This window comes from Macrobrachium nipponense, chromosome 25 (assembly GCF_015104395.2).
Source record: "Macrobrachium nipponense isolate FS-2020 chromosome 25, ASM1510439v2, whole genome shotgun sequence".
NCBI lineage: Eukaryota > Metazoa > Arthropoda > Malacostraca > Decapoda > Palaemonidae > Macrobrachium > Macrobrachium nipponense.
Window position 1 is genome coordinate 67047588 of NC_087214.1, and position 16661 is coordinate 67064248.

Genomic DNA, 16661 nt, shown 5'->3' on the forward strand with positions numbered 1-16661 from the left:
TTTTGATTTATTTCAACATTGTATTTTATTATATATAATCATTTTTATAATTTTAGGCATTGAGGTCACTGCCAGTAGGTGCCGAGTGTTGTTAGGAAACAACAAGAGTCTGTCTAGAAATAGCTAGGGAAAAACTTAGTTAGGAAAACCACTGGTAGAATATATATATAGTGAAAGTAGAGTGATGAAGGATCTACCAGAAGTTAAGGTAGAAAAGGGAGTAGATGTGTACAGCATAAGTCTGCACGAATAGCAGTTTCGTAAACCAGACAAAACATTGGCACTTGTTTTGGAAAACAGTAAGGTGCTAACCTCACCAGAAAAGTTGAACTTGACTCCTTCAGTGGTGGGTGGTTACCGTCGAGGGACGAAACCAATCAGACAAATCTAGAGGTGGCACCGGAAGTAATGAAAGCCATTCATGAAGAAGTAGGAGGTGTCCTAAAGGACATTTGAGGAGGAGCTAATTGAAGTAGTTAGGTCGAAACTTCATTTGAAGTGCTAGAGAAACCAAGTCAAGAACCAGACCTTATACGAGGAGGCTGTGTTCCTTCTCACTCTGTTCCAGAGTAGTGTAGTAGTGTGTAAACTGTGTAATTGTGAACTTCATACATTATTCTACAAGAAGAGAGAGAATAAGAACTCGTAAGTACGCCACGCAACATAACGAAGAGAATTAAAAATAAAGACAACCACAACAGCTTCACGGTGCCTTAGGAATGTAGTCATGGAGAGAGAGAGAGAGAGAGAGAGAGAGAGAGAGAGAGAGAGAGGAGAGAGAGAGAGGCTGATATAGTTCAAACCTATCACATACAAGATCCTTTTGAAAGAACTGTAAAACAGATGGGTCAAAATAATAGGTTTCTGATTACTAGACTAAGTAATTTAAAAGTAATATGAATATACACTTTCTTCCCAAGACCTTTGCATCACCAACCATTGAATTGATAAACGAATTAGTTTCATAATCTCTCCCTCTCTCGAAATAACTCCAACTACCAACGAATATATGTAATGTGTGTGTGTGTAAAACGTGATGATACTGCAGTCCAAAACAAAGTGGTTAAAGGTATTGATCGCGTTCTTGACCCTCGGCTGATTACTCAGTCAAGCCTGATAGCGAGTTGCAGCATTATAGCGTCATAATACGCCGGGCAGACCATAACTTACGTCAAGTAGCGCCTTTTAAATTCCTTGAACAAAGCTTGACGGTAGAATTCTCCGATCATTGGTCATCATTTGAACAACAAACTGATTCAGAAAGCGCCTGTCGCCGTCATAAAGAAGATTCCAGGTTCAAATTCGCGCTAAACAGGCCTTTAAATTTCATAAGCAGAGCTTGATGACACAATCTTCCTCGCTATTAGTTGATATTTTAATTGTATATTGATTTAGACAGCGTCTAACGCTGTAATAAAGAAGATTGATGGTTAAAATTCATGAAAACTGATTAGCTTTCGCCATATCTAGATGCCCATAAACAATGCTTGACGACAACATTTCTTTGGCATTAGTTGATATTTTAATCATATATTGATTAAGTTTCGGCATTCACCACATCAAAGAAGATTCCCGTTTAAGAGTCCTGATTCAGACGTAGGTTTTTAGCGTGTCTGAGAAGATTCCTGGTTCAAGATTCGAGAAAAAGGGATGATAACATTTCTTTGCCATTCATCAAAGAAGATTCCTGGCTAAGATTCTCGATGCAGACGTCGGTTTTTAGCGTGTCTGAGAAGATTCCCGGTTCAAGATTTGAGAAAAAGGGGTGACAAAATTTCCTTGTCATTCATCACAGAAGATCCCGGTTAAGATTCCGCCGGTTTTTACCGTGTCTGAGAAGATTCCCGGTCCAAGATTCGAGAAAAGGGGAAATCTGTGTCCGCCATTTAGGTGATATTTCGCAGCTCCGTGATCCGCGATTCATTTGTTTTCTGGAATGTAAACAAAACATGTCCTCCTTCCTTCGGGGTCCGACGAGCGGGAGTATGAATTGGGCGAGTGTTCTCATTCGTGTGGAATGAACTAAACGGCCCTTGAATGAAGTGCCTTTCGGTGGTTTCGGGTACTTTCGCGTCTGTAAGTGTCGTTTCGATAAGTGTCTTTTGAGATAAGTGTTGGGAATTGGTTGTAAAGTGTCGTTAAAAGTGTGGATCTCTGTACCTAGGTACCTAGGTAGTACTAACCTAGGTAGCTAGGTATGACATTTCGGAATCTAGGCTATACCTATTCTACCGTAGCTTGAAAGAGTCATGTTTTTCTTTCGTAGGATTGAGTTATTTACCAAAGGCTATTTTAAAGATGTAAATGAGTATTTTGATTTATTATTTAACCTATTTTAAGTTTAAATTGACTTGGGATAGGCTAGGCAAAGCGTAACTCGTAGATTAGGATAGCCGGACCCGTAATCCATACCTTGCCTATATTAGGGTTTATTTCGAGTATACTCACAATACAGTATGTCATGTAAGCTTCATTTAAGCTAACAGTAGGCTAAGGCCTTATCATTAACCTTACCATTAGCATGTCTTTGCTAAAATAATTGTTAGGGGGAAAAACCAGCGACTACCAACCCTTATCACGGTGGACAGGTCTTATTCACTCGATATTTAAATGGTGAAACAAGAATACAATTACAACTCCAAGCATACCATTCAAAAGATTGAAGTTTCGTCAACATAATGTGATATATGAAAGCCCCATACGAACTGAAATAAGCATGTGACGCTCTTCGTAAAATATGTTTTCAAGGCAGTTTTGAAATCCAATATGGCAGCTACCGTGGGATGTACAGGTTCTGATCAGTGACGAAAATCATCTTTCCCAGCCTTCCCAGCAATCATTTGAACAATGTTAGCGTATGTATGTAACGTTTATTGATCTTACTCAAGATTGCAGTTGTAATCAGCACAATAAAACAACATTTTGTTGCCTATATTAGTGAAAGTATGAAACTTTTTATTCCCGGGGTCATGGTTTGAACTGAATTCATTCTTACCTTGTAATCGGTGGTTTTTATCCTTACTGCCATCACAACTGAAACTCCACAGTGCTTATTTGATTGTTATTATACACATTTTGGTCTCAATTCACTCCACATTGCACTTTAAACAAGTTGCTGTTCCTGGTTCCTAAGCGCGCGCGCCAGAAACACAGTTACGAACAGCAGACGACGAAACTGCAAAGTTTTATTCCCTAAATTGTTTACTTTACTCGTTATTTAGTTAAAATTTACTTTGTTATTTAAAAATTTTAATTTAATTCATGTATATTATCCCTTTCTTGCAACCAAATTACCCCCGAAAAATTACAGATATTTCTAATGTAGATACAATCAAATGTTTCTAACGTTTTCGTACATCTAGCTGCCGAAAACCATAGAGGAACGACTACGGATAAGTGGATTACATACATTTTTTTTTTGTGCTTTTTAGTTTTTGCGAGCACTTTTCATTGATTTCAGTCTATATTAGCATTTTTAATTTCTTTAATAACCGTATGCCAGAAATAAATTAATGTTTGCATGCTAAGAATGGCAAAATCATCGTTGCCACATTAGTGGAGGCTTCACACATACGCCGATTCATTATTATAAACTGTTTCCATGAATTCTAGTTGTCATAGTAATGCAATAATGATAAAATTGCTTTAATATTTATGTATATATACTTCCAATACATAGCCTAATTTCACCAATTTCAACATTTTGTGTGTAGTCTTATACCCAGTTTGGAGGGTCAACACATACCGAATGGCAACAGAGAGAGAGAGAGAGAGAGAAAGGAAGGCGAAGGAACGAAGAGGAAGGCAGGTGGCGGTGGGGGGGGGGGGGGGGGGGGGGCGAGAGGGTAGGTGGAGCTTTATATGCGTGTTCGTATCCATTTCTGCATAATGGAGTTTTTGTCTCTTGGTACAAGGACAAGTTTCGTTATTCTTTACGATTAGTGATTCACGATACCCTTATAAATTACGGCACTGGGTGTAATGCACTATAGCAAAATCTCGTTCTGATATGAGTGTTTGTTACAGAAATAGGTATTGCCGAAAAACGTGCTTGCACTGTCTCTGAAACCCATAGTGGGTATGCTGCTTAGTTGTCAAGCAGGTTTTTTGTAATCAAGTATTTTTTACAAGCTAGCTATTGAATAAATTTGTATTTGTTCCGACACGGCATACAAACCTTCGGTCCTTTTACAATAGGAAGGTACTAGCGGCAGCTGGATAGGTCGTAAGCTTTCGAACAAGGGGTTCGGTAGTTAACTGCTTGTCCGACAGGCGCGCGCGCGCGACTGGGAGGTAAACAAATCACTTTTGCTTTCGGCCTGCTGGCGTGTGGACGTGTATCATCGCTCTCTGCCCGCTTCATCGTCGTTGCTTTCGCATGGTTGTGTTTTTCTTTTTCTATTTATCTAGTGAAACTGAATTGTAAGTACAATCATTTCATATTTATTTCCATTGAATTCAATTGTGAATTAAAGGATCTTGGTTTCACCACGCCCTCCGATTACCCGAGTGCCGGGACTGAAGGGCGTAAGTGCGGGAATTCATTTTCCCAGAAATGATCCTCGTATTGTGTATGCTCGTGCCGAGGGCGGGAGAGCGCTCGCTCCGAGCGTATATTTTGGTTGGAAAGTGTAGAATGAAAATCGTAAGTAAGTGCTTTTCATTATATTTTTTTTGACCTGTATGCTCGTTGCCGAGCGAATGCGCTCGGCACGAAAACTATTCTGTATGGAAGTGGAATCGCAAGTACAGTATCTTTTTCATTTTCATATATATTATTTTGATTGTAGCATACTCATTTGGATCAGTTTCCGAGCTTACCCGGAAATTGATCCTTTCCCTTTTTCATTTGAATGAAGTGAAAATCGCAAGTGCAGTTCTTTTCATTTTCATATTTTATTAGATTGCATTGTTTACTTGGATCAATGTTTCCGCTAGTTCCCGGGAATTGATCCTTCCCCTTTTTATTTGTATGAAGTGAAATCGCAAGCGCAGTATTCTTTTTCATTTTCATATATATTTTGATTGCATCAATTCATTATGGATCAAGGTTTCATTCATAATCGGGAATGGATCCTTTTACCCTTGCGCTCGGTACCGAGGGCGCAAATGCGCTCGATCCGAGCCCTTATTCATTGTGAAGTGAATCGTAATGCAAGATTCTTTTTCATTTTATTCCTTTTATTATTGATTGCATCAATTTTTATTTGGTTCAAGTTCCGCTCAGTCAGGGAATTGATCCTTATGCCCCTTGCATTCGGGCCGAGGGCACGATTGCTCTCGGGCTCTTATTATTATTGTTGGTACATGGGTGCTGTGCGGGGGTGGGGAACGAGACCCCCCCCCCCGCTCAGCTCCCACAGATGGCCCTTCCCCTTGGGGGGGGGCGGGGGGGGGGAGGTTATCTGCGTTCTTCTCCTCCTCGCCCGATCCGTCGAGCGTGGGGGAGGGCGCTCGTGCCCGATGTACAATTGTATTCGGGTCTTCCACTCGTTCGGAGAGGGCTCACCCCCCCCGCGCGAGGGACTTCCCCCCCACTAATCGCTACTACTGTTATTTCCGCAGGTGCTACTGCCACAGGGTGGACCTTGGTGAGGTATGGGCGTCCTTCCATTTGCAGGGCGTGCTAGTGTCCAGGGGCTGCGGTTCTATGTCTGGGCCTACTGCGGTCACCATGGAGTGGTGACCACGGCTCCAGGTGACGACGTCCCTCCCTCACTGGTGTACTCGCCTCACGTGGTAACAGTCTTGCCTACAGCCGCTGTGAAGTGCCGTTCGCCGTACCGAGAGGGGGGCGTTGCCGCCCCGCCGCTCGTGGTTATTGCCGCGCTGCCGCGACCACACTTCCGCTGCCGCCCCTAGAGCTCGCCCCTGGACCTGCCGCCGGTACCAGGATGTTGCTGGCTGCTGCTACCACTTCCTGTGTTTCCGGTGCTGCTGCCGTACCTGCCGATTCTGGGTTGACTGTCCATGCAGTTGCTGCGCTGGCTGTCCCTGCCGTTGCTGCGCTGGCTGTCCCTGCCGTTGCTGCGCTGGCTGTCCCTACCGATGATGTGCTGGCTGTGCCTGCTGTTCCTGAGATGCCCATACCTGCTGACGTCGTCCCTGTTCGTGGTGGTACTACCCCAGACTTTGGTCTGTCTGTACAGGTGCGTCCGGCCCTGTGGCTTCGGCTACAGCAGCCCCGGCTCCGCCCTGGATAGCAGATCTTACGTCTGTCCTGAGGAAGCTGACGAAGAAGAGGAGGAAGGTGTCGTCGTCGTCGTCTTCATCTTCTTCATCGTCGTCGGCTGCCGCCTCTTCCCCTTCGACTTCTAAGGCTTCACAGCCGAGGAAGAAGAAGGTTGCCTCCTCCCTCCTAAGAGTATCCTCGGGAGCTTCTCGGGACCCGTCTCACCTCGGTGGGACGGGAGGGTTCCTTCCGCTGGTCCTCCTGCTCCTTCGGGAGCGGGTCCCGTCTCTTCTTCCGCAAGGAAGAAGACTACGGGGACCAGAGGGGTACCGGCTAACACCGGTACTTCCTCGAATGGTGTCAGTGGTTCTGCCACTGCATCAGGGTCCGTCTCGGCCTCTCGTTCGCGGGAGGTACCGAGTGTACGGTCGCCTACCAGCGACCGTGCAGCCAGGAACCAGACCTCTGAGTCCGCTCAGCGTCAGGTTCACGGCATGGGGCGGAAGACTGGTGACAGCCGCTCACGCGACTCTCACCAGACCAGCTCTCGCTCTCGCGGCGACCAGCTGGCTACCCTGGGACGTGACGGTACCACGACCGGCCACGGGCTGAGGCTGGGAAGAGGTCCTCCCGTTCGCCGGTGCCAGCCACGGCTGAACCAGCGACGTGACGTGCCGTGAGGACAAAGCACCGGTCTCACTGTGACAGTGGAGCCTGCAAGGTCGCCTGACCGTCGTCTCACCAGAGAGCGATCGGTACTGGCAACCAGCACCAGCTCTCTTGACACTCGAGATCGGGGCCGCTGTCTCAGTCCAGCCGTTCTCCACAGCGAGACGGTTCGACCAGGCCTGCAGCTCGATCGCCACCGCGGGTTGACGATCGCCTGCAGCCCTCCAAGCCTGCTGGTTCTGCCAGCGACGAGGAGGGAGCGGTCAGGTCTGCCTCTCCCGTACCTTCAACCTCCTCGGGTTACACCGGGAGGAGCGAGGTATTGAGGAGTGATCGTGAGGGGTGCGCCCCTCATGATCCCACCACGACGCCCTAACGTGCCAGGCACGGTTCGGTGGACCGGCCAGGACGTATGCGCAATGGGATGGAGAAGACCGAGAGGGCTGTCGCTGTTCCCCCTTCTTAGGAGGAAGGTTCTCGGAATATGCTCTTGTTCGAAGGGCTTAACGGTCCCACTCTGCAAGATGCTGTGACTTCCGAGATCCAGAGGAACTTTGCCGAGGTTATGGCGCTGATTCGTCACACAACGACCTCGGAGAAGGATCGCCGCTCCCACCAGCAGAGCCAACGTCTCGGCTCGAGTCGTTTTGGGGCCCGAGAGAAGAACCCAAATCGACTGTGGGTCTGCCGCGATCGGAGCTTGCCGACTGTGTTGAACCAGGTAGTCTCTCGTCTCCGGACAGAAGGCTCTCTCATTCTGGCCGTCGAACAAGCTACTTCACCTCCTCTACTGCGACAGAGGTGTTTCTACGTGTCTTCGGACACCGTATTTGAATACCCCTTCGGTCCTCCTGAGGTTTCGACCTCGACGAGGACTGGAATGAGTCGGAGGACGGTATCGGCTCTCTCCTGTCAGGTGTCGATCAGCCCCACCCAGACGACGTTCACAGTGGCGGCAGACCCTTACCTACAGTATGAGTTCGTAACCCTCCTCGGGAAAACGTTTTCTCCTGACGATACGTTTTCCCAGGCTCTGAGAGGCCATCGCCGTAAGGCGATGGCTGCTCCTTTCTTCTCCAACTGCTAGTTCCGCTGGGAAGGCGAGCCAGTATCCAGTTCCTCCCCCATTCCCTCTCTCCTTACGGCTACGAGGGAAAGGGGAGGGATCCTACAGAGATTTCTCTGTAAGATCCCACGTTAGGGGCTGCGCTACCGGGGGGACCTTCGGGTCCTACCTGACGTAAGCCCGGTCGTTGAGGAGGGATCCTGCCCCTTTCTCGATTTCTACGGGAATCGGGAGATCACCAGCCGATATCGTTTGACGAATTCGGTGGGGGGTTTCGCAGAGTGCTTAGAATTCTACGGAATTTCTAGCGCACTCAGAGTGTTCGAGTTTTTTACGATCTCCAAACACTTAGGCGAGACCACGGTCCAAAGTGAGCGAGAATCCCCGATAATTGTTACACGATAATCGGGAACCTCGCTTATGCTCGAATTCCTGTAATTTCTAGCATTTGGAAGAAGACTGCTGCTGAAAGAAGAGTATCTCACAGTAGGGCGATTAACCTGGAATAGAGAACGGACGGCGGGAACTTCCAGTTTTGGCTTGAACTATCGTCTTCGGTATTCTGTTCACCATTGAAGCTTTCCTTTGGGAAAGACTTCTCCTTCACTCTCTTGACTAGAGAACGAAGGCGGTCGATCTCCAATCCTTATTCTCATTCCTCGAGAGGAAAAGAATTTAGGATGGAGGTCGTGGTACAGAACCTACAAATATACTACGTATATTACCCTCGCGACATGATTTTTTTAATCATGTCGCGGGGGGTAGGCGCATACCGTAGTTAACTCTACGGTTTGTGACCGAGACGAATTGTATCTTAATTGAACTGCAACTCGGGGTGCCTGCCAACCTCCCAGCAGTTTATCAGTTTCGATTTTAGATACTTGGTATTGTCATGACAACACCAAATCAGCTTTTGTTTTTACCGAAATCCGTTTCGGTTAAATATAATTGCTCGAGCGTATTCTTTATGCTCGATGGTTCTAGCCGAACGCATTCCTTCGTGGAATAATGGATTACCTGGCAACTCGGATGATACGAGTCACCGAGAGCTACTGCGTATTGAACTGCCTGATAGCGGCTCAGTATCAGCTAGGTCTCGGAGATGCACGGTCGGTTACGTCTCTCTCTCCCCTGGTTTGATTGACTACCGAACCGTATCTCTGCCCAACAATCATGGACTTAGGTCTCTGATTAACGGGGATTCTCGCAATAATGAAGGACCATCTACTGCTGTGACGCTCGATTTCATCGCCTTCGACATTGCGAGAATTTTCAAAAAAACAGAGATATCTCTTGGACTCTTTCATCTTTCTGTTTACCGCACGGTAACAGAAGTCTGTACTAGTCACCCGCTGCATCGCACCGCGATAATGCGAATGATTTTTGCAGACATCTGAGTTTGTCTTCAAAATATCTCGTATTCGTAGGTGTGCAATTATTCATTGCTCGCCCTGAATTAACAGATATGTCAGAAGACATCGCCTACTCTCCGACCTGACAGCTCTACTTCCAAATGTTCAGCCCATGAGAAGCAGTTCTTCAGGCAGTATTTCCCTGTCTTCATTACTGAAAGCGCTCCGCTTTTATTGCAACTACGATCCTCACCGGACAGCAATGAATAGCGGTTAGCGTTCTCAGTCTTTGTAGCACAGGTTCAGAATCTTGAGAATCCTTCTCTCGGTTCAGCTGTGAAGACGTAGGTTGCATTTCTGTACACCTTCGTCTTCAACGACACATAGTGTTGTTTTCTCCTTAGCCGAGAATCATATACTATAGATATCTTGCCATCAGGACCTCGGTCTCTAGAAGGCAATTGACTTTCGCCTGTTGGGCACATGCCTTAAGAGAGTCATCACCTTGCCTTCTGGCATCGGTGACGAACAAATTATTTGTTTAGTCTCTTGGCATACCCCTTTTAAGGCGAAGGTCACGTGACTTGCTCGGGTGCTTGGACAACTTGCCTCCTACCGAACGCAGTCAGTCGGCAGCTGTCAGAGCGCCCAAGTCTGTTACGAACTTCGCTGTGGACTTAGTTCGGTTGTTCCATAACAGTCTTTTCTTCGTCCTAACGGCTTGTCACAGTACCCATACCATCGACACCCACCATTGAGTGTCGGTGTCCTATCCACTACCGAGAAGAACAACTTCGCTGCAGACGGATAGACCAGTATGGGTACAGGACATCACCGAAGTCGAGAAGAGGGATAGGTCATACGACCATTCCCTTCTTTTCCTCTGATGGTAATTGCATGACTTTTCCTGCGAAGTCAAGCATCCAGGGGATGGGGATTCGTGACGCTCGATTTCGTACGAATTCGTAGCGAAGACTCTGAACCCTTCGGTTCCTGACGATCGGTTAGAGTCCTTCACAATCCCCTCCCTAATGGACTTCACCGCCTTCGATGCGAAGGAGATGCTGCTTTGTCCTGTGAAAGCGCGACCGCGCTTTCTGAAGAAACTCGAACTCCCAGGCTGAGTGTTGAAGACTCTTCGTCAGCACCAAGATGACCTAGAAGTACACTCCCTCGAGTTACACAAGAACTTCTCCGTGGCGCAGGTACTGAAGGCAGGGTCTGGTACAACCAGACCACTGGCACCCTCCTTCTTACCTTTTGGATATTGCCCACAGGTCCTTGGATCGTTTTCCTTGGGACCCGTGGTGGCTGCTCAACACGTTGTGTAGCTAACCCAGACCCTAGCAGGCTGAACAGCATCGAGTCCTGGTGTGACTGTAAGAATAGATAAGTGAATGAGAGAGAGACTGGCTTCTCTTCCTATCTTTTTCTCCCCCTCTACCTGTCGGCAGAGGGATACGGTCATCACCTTGCTGGATAAGGACGAGATGCCGGTGAGCTACTCGACAGAGCCCCATCCTATCCCTTTCACTAGGGATGGGAGCGAATATCCACCATTCTCCCCTACAAGGGGAGGGAAGTGGATGCCAACAAGAGACAACCATAACTTTATGTTGCCTCTTGCAATAGGAACTTGTTCGTTGTTTGCTGGTACGAAGAGATACGCTTGCCTCTCTCTTAGTACTCGGTCCAGAGGTCTGACCATTGATCCTGCGGTGCACACCCCGATCAATCGGACAGAGGCTTGGATCCCTCCCTCGCTCTTACGACAGGAGCATTCCAAGGTTGGGCGAACACCAGTCTGTTCACAAAAGACTCAGATTCCTCCCACCAAGAAGTGAGTCTTCTATTGTAAAAGGACCGAAGGTTTGTATGCCGTGTCGGAACAAATGACAATTTGTCCAAAATTGCATTTTTCCTAACTATACAAACCTGAGGTCCTTTTACACATAGTCCCACCTCATGCCACCCCTCACTCTGCAGTTTTTGCTTGGGCCAAAAGCAAAAGTGATTTGTTTACCTCCCAGTCGTGCGCGCGCGCCTGTCGGACAAGCAGTTAACTACCGAACCCCTTGTTCGAAAGCTTACGACCTATCCAGCTGCCGCTAGTACCTTCCTATTGTAAAAGGACCTCAGGTTTGTATAGTTAGGAAAAATGCAATTTTGGACAAAATTGTCATTTTTCTCAATCAAAACGTATGCCCCTCATGCTAACTTTCCTCTTTTAACGACTTTCTGGTCATTGCAAATTCGGCTCCATAATTTCTTATGGTGCGAAAACAGAGGCCCAGGGACCGAAAACGATTGCGTCACACTACGGCGATAATCCGGCAGTAAAACATCTTCATATATCCAAAAAGTAAATAATAAAGATATATATGCGCATTACGATTATACCAATTACATGAAGAGCTGATAATCTGCATGAATAAGTGGTAAACTGTTCTGCAGGACTTAAAAGAACGTTCTAATTCCAAAAAATAATTACTTAAATTTGAGTCAGAGTCGAGTTACTTTTTCAATAGCGAATATTTTCAAATTAATCATCATAAATATGTAAAATATTGATGTTTTACTATTTATTTAAAAAATTATCGAAGTGCACTCTTCGTCTTCTATCAAAGCAGTTGTTTACTCGGTTAGGGAAAGTTTTCCGATTGTTGTGATGAAAGTGCCCCAGCGTCTGTGGGTATAAGTGGTGTGCTGATTTATCACAGGAAATGGTTAGTTTATTGACACAAGCGACTCTGTAAACATCGAGATGGCGTCAATCTTCTAAATATTTTGAGTTGTAAGTAAAAATGTTGAACGTGTTTTGGTGAGATTTGCACTACGTTTGACACCCTTTTCACTACCCTCTGTTTAAATCTTAAAATTTGGCCTTAATTTCTAACTTTGGAGAAAATACTTACTTTGAAAGGAGAGTAGAGGTCTTTAGCTCTTTTTCTCACCAACAACAAGTCGCGACTGATGCCCATCTCCGATGTCAGGACGCGTTATAATGTACTTTTTTGGGGATTGTTCACGCTGATCGTACATGGTCCACTCTGTACCCTGCGGTTTTTTACCCTAGACCGTGTCGTTGGCAAAACTGCAGACTTCTACCGCGTCACTTTGCTTCGTTAGCTACCCATTTAGGGTAAAACACCGCATGGCCTGGATCAACTCAACGACGATCATAGCATGCCACCCTCCGAAAAAGTACTTATAACGCATCCTGACACCGGAGATCGGCATCAGTCGCGACTTCTTGTTGGTGAGAAATGGAGCTAAAGACCTCTACTCTCCTTTCGAAGTAAGTATTTTCTCCAAAGTTAGAAATTAAGGCCAAATTTAAAGCATTAAACAGAGGGTAGTGAAAAGGGTGTCCAAAGCAGTGCAAATCTCACAAAAACGCTTTTGAAATTTTTACTTAAGCTTCAATATTTTAGAAGATTGACGCCATCTCGGTGTTTACGGAGTCGCTTGTGTCAACAAACTTCCCATTTCCTGTGATAAATCCGCACACCACTTGTACCCACAGACGCTGGGGCACTTTCATCACAACAATCGGAACACGGTCCCTAACCACAACGTTTTTAAGTAAACAACTGTTTTGGTAGAAGAAAACGACGAAGCGTGCACTAGATAATTTTCTAAATAAATAGTAAAACATCAATATTTTACATATTTATGATGATTAATTTGAAAATATTCGTTATTGAATAAGTAACTATTCTGACTCAAATTTAAGTAATTATTTTTTGGAATTGGAACGTTCTTTTAAGTCCTGTATTATGACGTCACGACATCTTGACTTTCGTACCTATTGTAAATATAATTGCTATACGTACTCAACTTTCTTGCAGAACAGTTTACCAGTTATTCATGCAGATTGTTATCAGCTATTCATGTAATTGTTATAATTGTAATGCGCATATATATCTTTATTATTTACCTTTTGGATATATGAAGATGTTTTACTACCGGATTACGGCCGTAGTGTGATGCAATCGCTTTCGGTCCCTGGGCCTCTGTCTGGTTTTGCACCATAAGAAGTTATGGGGCTGAATTTGCAATGACCAGAAAGTCGTTAAAAGAGGAAAGTTAGCATTGAGGGCCATATGTTTTGATTGAGAAAAATACAAATTTATACAATAACTAGCTTGTAAAAAATACTTGATTACAAAAAACTTGATTGACAACTAAGCAGCATAGCTGTTACGACCTCTGTTAGAGAGGTCCGCTTCAGGTTCGATATGAATTAAATAATAAAAAAAAATATTTCAACACCAACAGTTGAAACTAGGGATACGAATATAGAAAGAAACACTAACACAACAAAGGTTTATTTACAAGCTTACTAACAAAGGTAAATGCAGAATGGTATCTCCTATTTACATAAAAAGACAAAATCTTACACTGCATGAACTGGGGGAACAGTGAGGCAATTCAAATACATGCTGCTTAGTTTAGCGACTCGAAGCGATGGCTTCACAAAGGAGAACGGCGATTGCAGGCGTCTTCTTGACTCCGTATTGCGATACTTGAAAGTCAGGAACTCCCCAAAACCTCTAGCAGGACATTTTCTTCTTTGAAGTCTGCTCAATGTCGAGATAACTTGGTCGTCCACTCCTGAAGGTGACTAGACCAGAATCCAACCAACTCACAAGCATATTTTCTTCTGATCCTTCGTTGGTTCCTTTTCTCTTATCTCTCTCGGATGATCTCTGCTGCTGCTGATCTCTCACTGATAATCTGATCCGTGGCTCTTACTGAGGATATCTCTCTGTGACTAACTGGTGATCTCTCTCTCACGATCTCTGCTTTCTCCTTCTACGACTGTCGTATTTATACGGCACTCTGGGGGCGGAGCCTACGGCGAACGTCACAGGCTCCCGAGATTACTAGGACTTCTTAGAAGACTCTCGACGGAATATTGCATCATATTTCGCTGTGTTCCTCCCAACACTTTGGCACGTGTTGCGCTCTATAACACGCCCGACGATTCCAGAACAACCGCGAAAACAGGCGCCTCCAACACGGGTGCAAAAGCCTCCTTATTGCAGAATTTCTCAAAGATGCGTTTTCCTTTCCTTTATCATCCTTTGCTATAAAGCAATTACCTTGACAATACCTACTATGGGTTTCAGAGACAGTGCAAGCACGTTTTTGGGCAATATTTCTGTAACAAACACCCGTATCAGAACAAGATTTTGCTATAGTGCATTACACCCAGTGCCGTAATTTATAAGGGTATCGTGAATCACTAATCGTAAAGAATAACGACACTTGTACTTGTACCAAGAGACAAAAACTCCATTATCCAGAAATGGATACGAACACGCGTAAAAAGCTCCACCTACCCTCTACCCCCCTCCTACACTGCCACCCCTTTCCTTCCTTCCTTCGCCTTCCTTTCTCTCTCTCTCTGTTGCCAATTGCTATGTTTTCACCCTCCAACTTGGTATAAGACTTACACAAAACGTGGAAATTGGTGAAATCACCCTATGTATTGAAAGTATATATACATAAATATTAAAGCAATTTTATCATTATTGCATTACTATGACAACTAGAATTCATGGAAACAGTTTATGATAATGCATCGGTGTATGTGTGAAGCTCCACTAATGCGGCAACGATGATTTTGCCATTCTTAGCATGCAAACATTAAAGGTTACATTTATTTCTGGCATACAGTTATTTAAAAAAAATCAAAATTCTAATATAGACTTAAATCAATGAAAAGTGCTAGCAAAAAAAAAAAACATAATCCACTTATCCGTAGTCTGCTCCGCTATGGTTTTCGGCAGCCAGATGTACGACAAGATTAGAAACATTGGATTGTATCTACTTTAGAAATATCTGTAATTTTTCGGGGTAATTTGGTTGCAAAAAAGGGGTAATAGACATGAATTAATTAAACATTTTGAAATAACAAAGTAAAGTTGAACTGAGTAATGAGTAAAGTAAACAATTAAGGGAATAAAACTTTGCAGTGTCGTCGTCTGCTTCTCGTAACTGTGTTGTGGAGTGTGCGCTTAGGAACCAGGAACAGCAACGTGGTTCAAGTGCAATGTGGAGTGAATTAAGACCAAAATGTGTATAATAACAATCAAATAAGCACTGTGGAGTTTCAGTTGTGATGGCAGTAAGGGTAAAAACCACTGATTACAAGGTAAAAATAAATTCAGTTCAAACCATGACCCCGGGAATAACAAGTTTCATACTTTCACTAATATAGGCAACAAAATGTTGTTATATTGTGCTGATTACAACTGCAATCTTGAGTAAGATCAATAAACATTACATATATACGCTAACATTGTTGAAATGAGTGCTGGGAAGGCTGAGAAAGATGGTGTCCATCCGTGAACAGACCCGTCCATCCACACGATAGCTGCCATATTGGATTTCAAAACTGCCTTGAAAACATATTTTACGAAGAGCGTCACATGCATATTTTAGTTCGTATGGGGCTTTCATATATCACATTATGTTGACGAAACTTCAATCTTTTGAATGGTATGCTCAGAGTTGTAATTGTATTCTTGTTTCACCAATTAAATATTGAGTGAATAAGACCCGGCCAGCGTGATGATGGTGGATCGTCCGTGATTGTTTACCCCATCATAAACATAAACAGAAGTGATATGGTAAAATACCGAATGGCTTACTGGCGGCCACCTCTACCACAGCGTGACCACCTTCCTTAAAACTGGAAATTATGGCAAAGTAATTTGTGACTCGGGAGAAAAAACGTCCTTTGAGAGGAAAGAAGAGGTCTGGAGGTATGGCTTCGACAAACACTGGCTCTAGAGTGATGCCTATCCTGGGTTACAGGATGAATTAAAGTTATTTTTTGGGAAGTTGGTCGCGCTACGGTAGAGGCGGGCCATTTGGTATTTTACCCTATACTATTTCTCTGTAGGGATATGTTGATTAAGATCAATCCTAAGGTAGGGTTAGCCCAGATTGGTAGCTAAGATGGCTAATCTCTTTTGGGTGTAATCACTCCTTCTGTTCATTTTCGCAGTTGTTACATACTGCCTTTGTTGTAGTGCTGGAAATACAACGGAAAGGATAGAAAAAAGCCGTAGGATTTTAAGGGGATGCACCATAGTAGGCCTATACATATATACTTCCCAAATTAACTCTCCATTTATCTGGGGTAGGACTTTACTTCAGAGGCTGTATTGGAGCTCTAGGACCCCTAGGCAATCGGTGTGTACATTCAGTTGCTAGAAAGAATTGGAGGAAATTGAACTCTTTTTACAATTTTGTATTTTATAACTGTGTTATGCTTTGTGTCATGTAGGAGCGCTGTCAAATTCCTTTTTTATTTTTTCATAATGCAAAAACCTCCTTGTTTTTTCTGCATCAAAGACACAGCCCACCGTGGGTTTGTAACTGAAGA

At 44.5% G+C, this 16661-nt stretch overlaps 1 protein-coding gene across 1 annotated transcript in view; it reads left to right on the forward strand.

Annotated features, from left to right (window-relative positions):
• The first annotated feature begins 1930 nt into the window (after positions 1 to 1930).
• LOC135199495 (uncharacterized) overlaps positions 1931 to 16661 on the forward strand; it is a 24804-nt gene continuing 10073 nt past the window's right edge. Inside the window, exon 1 of the mRNA XM_064227585.1 lies at positions 1931 to 2076. The gene's annotated coding sequence lies outside the window, so the exon portion shown is untranslated. The remainder of the gene's footprint in view (positions 2077 to 16661) is intronic.